This window comes from Leptonotus elevatus, chromosome 8, assembly GCF_054856555.1.
Source record: "Leptonotus elevatus isolate MCC_2025b chromosome 8, RoL_Lele_1.0, whole genome shotgun sequence".
NCBI lineage: Eukaryota > Metazoa > Chordata > Actinopteri > Syngnathiformes > Syngnathidae > Leptonotus > Leptonotus elevatus.
This window is the reverse complement of record NC_141246.1, coordinates 6,695,381-6,703,866: the sequence shown is the minus strand read 5'-3', so window position 1 is coordinate 6,703,866 and position 8,486 is coordinate 6,695,381. Positions and strand designations below refer to the sequence as shown.

At 40.6% G+C, this 8,486-nt stretch overlaps 1 pseudogene; it reads right to left on the bottom strand.

Annotated features, from left to right (window-relative positions):
• The window catches only part of LOC147169396 (hydroperoxide isomerase ALOXE3-like), a 5,585-nt pseudogene extending 140 nt beyond the window's left edge, over positions 1 to 5,445 (bottom strand).
• Between the last annotated feature and the right edge of the window lie 3,041 nt (positions 5,446 to 8,486).

Genomic DNA, 8,486 nt, shown 5'->3' with positions numbered 1-8,486 from the left:
TAATGGGCCTCGGGGTAGTGGCCGAGCGGGACCTGTTGACATAAAGAACATCTGTGAATATATATAACACTTCTGTCATCAACCAATTCTCTTTTTATTTTAGACACTTTGATCAGCTTGACCTGGTCAGACAGATACTAGATTGTTTTCACAACCAGTCCTCATGTGCTCCTTTGGCTGGGAAAAGACATGTGAGCGTGTCCATTGCAGTGTTCTGAGGGGGATTCTTCATGACTATGAGGCCTACTATCAATCCCTTTACAACTGGAGTAGAAGCTTTGTTTGCATTTCTAGCAAGTCAAACTTCTGCTTGGTTGAATCCTCCACCGGTTATGATCTGAATTGAATTTAATAAAATGTCAAGGCAGCATTGTAGACAAGAGGTTAGCACTTGTGCCTTACAGTTCTACCATTCGGGTCTCGAATCTTGGTTTTGTCTTTCCTGTGTAAAGTTTGCATTGTTTCCTTGTGCTTGCAGGAGATTTTTCCTTTCTCTGGGTCTTGCTCTCAAGGGAGGGAACATTGTATCATGCGATTGACAGATGATCATTTAAATGCACTTGCAGACTGTCATGTATTAATGTTCCTACCCTCACTTATGGGCACTAACTTTTATTCATGGCTGAAGTGACAAGACCATCACAAAAATCACAAATACAATACAATACAATACAATGAATTTCCTTCAGAGGCAGGCTGGAATCACCCTTAGGAAAGTTTAGACATCCAGGAGTGACTCTGACTTTCCGCAGCCGTACACCAGGGCAGAGCTACGACACACTGAACTAGCTAACTTGGAACTCATGGAGGCGGCTTGAGAAAGGGGGATCTTAGCGTTGCTAGTTAGAGTGGTACCCCCACGACCCAGATCTGGATCAGCGTAACAATAAGTGTCTGTTTTTTCCCCACAAAATTTTTGTCACGTCAACTTTGGTGTACTTACAAAGTCTGAGGACTGCCTGCTGAGCAGCCAGACCGTCGCCATTCCCTGAGCAGTCACGTTGATCGGGGGTAATGTCTCTAGCATAGTGGCCTCGCTTGTTGTCCCCTTTTCAATTGGTGGAGCTCGCTGCAGGGTGACGGGAGTGTTGGGCATCCAGCCACCATAGTCATACTGCAATGAGGGTTTGCATTAAGACCGGAAGTAATACAAAGGTTATTTCTGTTTATCACACCTTTCCGCTGTTTACAGCTGCATGTTGGCACGAGCTGGTGAACATCACCATGGTGGCAAACTTGGTCAGTTCAGGTACAGTGGTGAAACGCTCAGGGATTTCTGAGAATGGAAAATAAGAACATGATTAAACTTTATCACTGCCAGAACCTTGAACTGCTGATAAATAAAATGTGCACGCACTTAGCAATGTGTAGCATCATTCTCTGTAAATATCACCTGTTTGTGGCTGGGAAAGGAATCCGTGTTCAAAGATGTCCCCAATCCAAGTCTGCAGTTCTGAGTCTTGTAGGACCTCCTTGTCACTTTTATAGTAGTACTGTATTACTCTCTGCACATATCTTTTGAGACATATCCATTCTGCTAAATATTTTCAATTATACTTACAGACTCTATAGTATCCGACAGTGGTTCTCAACCCCGATCCTCGAGTACCCCTATCCAGCCTGTTTTCCATGTCTCCCTTAGCCAACACAGCTAAGAATCGTTATCAGGCTTCATGCAGGCTTGGCTGATTAGCTGATCAGTTGAAACACCTGTGTTGGCTGAGGGAGACATGGAAAACAGGCTGGATAGGGTTACTCGAGGACCGGGGTTGAAAACCACTGGTATAGGGTAAGGAGAAATATATCTGCACGTTCAATCAGATCCTCGAGAAAATTTAAATTTGACCTAAGTGTCGCCCCACTACAAAAATTTGTCAAGATTGGTGTAGCAATAATTTGTCATGCAAAAAGTCGTACTTGAAAATGATGCTCCAGTTGGAGTCCATCATCTCTGTAGTAGAAATTGGGAACGTCCTGCAAGTCGCGATTAGCAATGTTGTCAGGGATGCAAAGGGATCTGTAGGTGATCGAGGACAGCGATCTTTCCAAGATCTTCGTCAAAGCCTCTCCATCAGAAGCAGCAAACTGAGGAATGGTACAGTACATGGTGTAAAGGCCTCGATACACCAATCTGACGTAGGCCAAATGTGACCAACGCCTCCCCCCTGTGGCATCAGCCTGGCCGTCGGCACGTCACGCGATTGAAAAATTACAGAAAAACACACCATAACAGACAGGCACCGACGCCATTTATTAAGTATCTTCTGCATGAGAACTAATCCCCCTCCCTATCTTTGGTGGCGGTGACGTGGGCCTCGTAGGATGTCTTGGAATTTTATTTGAGCATTCATGGCTGACGCAGATTCGCGCGAGTTATGAAATAAATGACAGCGATTGACGACGACGCGCGAGGAATTCAAATCAGTGTAACCAGTTCACAGTGACATAATGTTAAAGAGATTACATTAGTATTTTAAGACCTTCCACAGTTAACTATAGGCTATATGCTTGATTAAAGCTTACCTTTGACACCATGGCGATGTAGTTTTTTATAATCCACTATGCTTGCTTTGAATTCATTTGGACAGAATGTTTACTGATAAAGGCTACTTTTGTCACTATTCCATGGAGGTCTCAAAGAAAGTGGGTGTGCGTTTAGTCCGCAGAGGCGGTGCGGAGGTGGGTCTGCACCTAATGACGTCAAAAAGTGAGCACCTGCTTGTTTTCTCACGGTGGGAGGGTCTGGTGCTTGGAGAGCAGAATGGCCTAGAATATCTCATAGAGGGGTGAATGGAGGAAAACACCACTTCGGTGATGTTTTTGGTGGGGAATTAACATTTTAACATGGCTAAAAGCTCAAAAAGTTCCTTTTTTACATTACAGTCCCTTTAAGAAATATGTTTGAAGACAATGAGGATGTTGAACATTTCGAAGGCTTTGTAACTGAATGCATGATGAATGATTACCACTTGATCCTTGAGGTTATTTCAAGTGCGCTCCAGTGTTGAAGGTAAATTAACCGCAGATGCAACACAGTTTGTTGATTAAAAAAAAAATATATATATATATTGAAGGTTTATAATAATAAACAGATTTGTGTCAACGCCATAGGAGTAAGCTCTGAAATGATTTTGGAATTATGTTTCTATCTGTTTCAGGAGATGTCGAGATATTTAGTAGGCGGTGACAATATTGTTGAATTTCCAGGAAAACTTCAAGTTTTCAGGGGTGATTCAAAAGTCACCTACAGGTTTTAGAGGCATGTTTTGGCAGGCGCTTTAGGCCTAAATGGGTTAATCAGGCGGCGCAAGCCGACGCCCGGACGCTTTCCGACGTCGGATTGGTGTATCGAGGCCTTAAAACAGAACAGCTTAAATGTCATGCTGAAAGGAAAGGTTGACTTTTACCAGGGTGAAGACTCCAATGGGTCCTATGAGCTGCTCCCGAGCTAATTATTGATATGTAGAGTGTATCGAGTGTGAGGTATGAGAAGCTAAAGGGATAGAAGGAAAGACCATGAAACAAAATCTTGAGACAACAGATGTCTTGATTGACATTTAGTTGGTTGAGAAAAGCTCCTGTTACCTTGTACAGTGGGTGCACCATGGGCAGGTTGCGCAGCAGTGACACTGCAAAAACTTCAGCCAACAAGTGAGTGCGCAGCAAGTGGGCGTTGATTTGGTGCTCTGAGAAATCAGCACTACTCAAATATAATCAAAAGTAAATATGGACGTTTGGGGGACATCATGTTGTATTTTTATAACTGACAATTCTACAAATGATCTGCACTGTAGCTCCATTCTCCCCTGAGATACTTCTCCACTTATTATTATTTTTTTAACGGAAAATCATTGCCTCAGATTGAGGTGTTGATTTTTAACCCAGCCATGTCACATTTTGATAAAGCCATCATAATTACAAACCATCAACGCAACCAATACAGACTCCATATCCCTCACCTTCTACCGGACCTATGAGGTAAAAATTCAACTATTAGGAGAATCTGCCAAACATTCCCAGCACGCCGACATTATATGCTTGGGCCTGTCAGATTTGTTCAACAGGTGGTCAGCTAAGCCCCTCTCTTTACTTGAGGGTCCATGACATTCAGTCGCAGATCTGATGATATATTCACAGTACAAAGTTGATCACTGGCCTGTGACTGGGAGTCTGGTGTCACGTGCACTTATGGTCGAGCATATGGGACCCAACGTGATGTTAGTAAGTAGATAAGAAGTCTTGTAACATAGCCCGTCTATCTATCCAATACTGCAGAATCTCTCTACCTTACCCATAAACGCAGGCTTTGGACATTCACCATTACAAATATTTGACCCGTACATTGGATTAATCTAATGTCACCTGAATGGCAATTGGCATCAGCTTGTCGTCGGGTCTTTTGTGAAGCAAGACGACGGGAGCCACTAAGTGTTGCTGCATCCCTTGTATGGTGTGTGCTAGCATTCCGTCAAGGTTCTTGTAGTCACACAGGTACACGTTACCTTGCTGTTTGACGGCAAATAAATATGAATGCTTATATTGTCTGTACTACATACCGTATAATCAAGTGCAAAGCCGAGTTTTTGTGTTGTTGACAAAACAGCTCTGAATATTCAAATCTCAATTAAAACGATTGTGAGAAGAATATGAAACAAACTGTTACCTTCATCTCATTGTACAAGTTTGAGTAACCGGGAATGGAGACCATGTCATCAGTCATGGGGAAATTCTCGGGCAGAGTTTTGATACGTTGAATCAAGGTGGGATTGACTCCATTTAGGAACTGATATGAAAATAACCAGTCCTCCTTCCAGTGTTCTTGGACGTAATCTGACAAAAGGAATAAACGTTTAAAGCACATTGTAGTAAGATAAAATAGAACTGTCAAAGTTAAAGTGTTGACTCTGGAGATTCATTTAGACAAAATAGACAAAAATGACCTTATCAAGTTCATCTTGATAAGGTGTGTCGTGAACAGGGAGGAAATAGAAAGAACAAAGAGATGATTGGCATATGGCATCCCTGCCTACTAATTATCTTTGCAAAAGTGAGTAAATCATGAAGTTTTAATTCTAGATGACACACTAATTGCAACGTGGCTTCCAAATAATTAAAACTGCATTCACATCTTTCAATTAAAACTGACAATATATTTATTTTTTGTGTGCGTGCAAGTATACTCATCATTTCATGTTTTAATATGGTGCCTTGTGGGGACCTTGGTTGGCAACCAATCAGCTTTTGGCACTTTAGGTACAAACTCAAATGAGAACACAAAATAAAAATAGTGTTTTAATGTACTTACTGATCCTCTGGAGTGATCAAAGACTTGAGCCATGTGCGGTTGCTCTTGCCATCTGTGCCCACCAGCTTGATGTGCACGTTGTTCACCGTGTCGGCGTGATATCGGTTGCCTGTGTAGACGGTCACCTTATAGTTCACCATTATTACGACTGAATGATGAGGAATACTAATACGGGAAATTTGATTTCTCGTTCAAGTAGAGACAACCGGCCACAAGTTTCTTGTATATTATGTATGGTTGTTAGGGGGAGGTACCAGTGACTGAGTGAATGAGTGGTTTTTATTTTCGTTTTATTGTCTGATGTATCTGCGCAATGTTGTGACATTTTAATTTGCAAGCTAAGGACTTCCACATTTAAATCCCATTAACAGTAAATGCAGATGCAGTACAGTAAGGCACTCAAGAATCGGACTCATCTGGTGCATCATGTTAATGACGATATTCCTTTTTGCACAACTGTATGATTGTCAGATGTGATCACCCGATATAATCGTTAAGTAACAAATTTGGTCAAATAAGGAATGTGATTTGTTCAGATTATCTTTTGATCAACGAATTAGAAGCAATCAAAAATGAAGGATGCAGACAACCAACCAAGTGATATGCAACGGGGGGAAAATCTTGTTAAATGGGGTCATTTTTCCCGCCCAGAATAACAGGCATTGTACATTTTATTTGTGACAATTAAGTGGAACAGGGATTACTGAATGCTTTCACCCTTTACAAAGCTTTTCTACCTTCAAAGTGAGGACCCTGATAGACCAACGATCAAAATTCCTTGGCGGCAAGTAAAACGGTTTGTGACCATTAAAACTGTTGGTCAATGTCTGGCGAAATTCTTTATGAGCGTTCTCGAGATCAGTCTTGGTCTTGAGGCTGGTCCCAAGACCACTTTTTAAGGGTCTCGGTCTTGTCTCGGAATTGAAGGAATTTTTAGTCGGCCTTGTCTCGATAGGCGGACTCTGAATTTCTGATCAAGACTGGTCGAGGGTTTTTTTTGTATGATTTTTCCTTGATCTATACAGTACTGTACAGCATTTTTCTGGGATTGGGTTCAGTCATTTTTACTGATGCTATTTAAAAAAAAAAGTGTATGCAGTCTTTCCCAACTGCAACTTGCAACCTGTGGGAAGTTCATCTTGATAAGGTGTGGGGTGAACCAGGAGGAAATAGAAAGAACAGAGATGATTGGCATACGGCATCCCTGCCAGGTAATGGCCCAACAAGATTACGCAACAAAAGCAGCAGCATTTCTCAACTTTTGCTGCTGGCGTTATCGAGTTTTACCCATCGCAAGAGTTACTTGGTTATTTAGTGTAGCAAGATTGCAGTTTGTCAAGAAACGGTTTCATCCCTACGTTACGCCCTTTTTGCGGTTTGACCTTCTATCTAATTGGGTATGTTTCTGTATGTGGGCTGTTTTGAAAACAGTATTGAAGCTTAGCCAAAATATAAATCAGTCATTTTACTTTCAGTTGTACTTGCTTGTCACTTGTTGGAGAAATCAAAAGTAATTTGCGAACTTTGCAAAGCCAAATCCAAATAGCATCTTAGTTGAACGTCTTTTGTGTATCATCTCAGAGCAAAATACCCTACTCAACTCAATACCTATGGGGTCCTCGTAAATCAACGCTGCTGGATTGTAGCGCTGGTAGGCAGGCCTAAATCTTCAAGCAAGGTGTTTTGAGAATTGTTTCTATGAGAAGATTATTAGAAAGACGTCTTTAAAGCTGTTAGTTTTTATTGTTTCGTTCAACAGTTGTAAATAAAAATAATATATATTTCCAAGGATCAAATTAAGCTAGTCTTTGTATTGAAATATATTTTATTTTTTTAATTGTTTTTATTTTGCCGTTAAAAAAAAGACAGAGGAAAAAATGAAAAAAGTACAAAATAATGAACAAAATATAAACCGAAGATTGCCGTTTCTCAAGAAACGGTTTCATCCCTACTTTACTTTGGTGCGGTTTGACCTTTATCTAGTTGGTTATGTCTCTGTCTGTGGGCTGTTATGAAAACAGTATTGAAGCTAAGGCAAAATATAAATGAACTGTGACATGTGAGTGTTGACTTGTTTTGCAACTGAGTCTAAAACAATCTTGGACAAAAAAATTAATTCAGGTCAGACATCAAGTTGTGAAGAAAACCCAACTGCTACATCCAACTACAGTTCAACTACAGTTTTGATTATTATTAGTATCATCAGATTGCAGAGGCTGATGAGTGTATAATTTACTGTTTGTTATGTGACTTAAGAGGCATATTTTTTCCTCAAATATCTTGGAAATACAGTACTGTACTACCTCCTTCGACATTAAAAAAGATATAGTGGGACTGTTTAATGTTAGCTAATGCAAGAGACGTGCAAATGTTTTTAAATTAGTTTTGTTCATTCCTTCATGATGGTATCAGAAAAACACACACACAAAGAATATGTACATAGTCTTTTCCATTTGGCTCAACCGCTTGGGCTCAGATCTGAGGGGAAGGGACAGTCAGGAGTCCTGTGGGCTTCAGCTTGTTGATCCCTCCGTCTAGGATGCAAACCTGTGGGAATTTCACCTTGACAAGGTGTGCAGCAAACTTAGGAGGAAGCAGAAAGACGGAAGATTTGACAGAAGAAAAACCCCTGCAGTGGGGCGTTCTAGCATGTGCCGTGCATTATGTGCAGCCGCACAGGGCAGCATTGGTGGGTGGCGGCAATTCAAAGAAACGGCTTTCTATTGTATAATGCCCAGTTTTACTTGTTTTCAAAGGATTTTTAACAGATTCATTCAGTTTTAATGAGAAAAGCATTATAACATATCAGGATTATAGCATATTGAAAAATGCATGTTGTAATGGGAGTCAATGGGACAGTAAATAGTTCTAGGGATGGGAGTGTATTGTCGATGAAAATCTACTTTTAATTGGCTTGCAATGAAAGATCTGAAGTTATTTTAAAGAACAGCTTGTTATAAGCTCCTGTATGTGGCCAAAATGTAGCCTGTTAACCTTGAAACTCAACGATCTGTGAACTAAGGAAAAAAAGAAAATCTTGCCATCCTAAAATAAGTCTCTTTTTTTTTTAGAAAACATGAAAAACTGAACCAAGCACTGATTATATGTATTAACAATTTATATTGTGAAAGATCTGAAGGGCCGCTTTGTTTTTTGTTTTTGATGATTAATTTGTCCTATC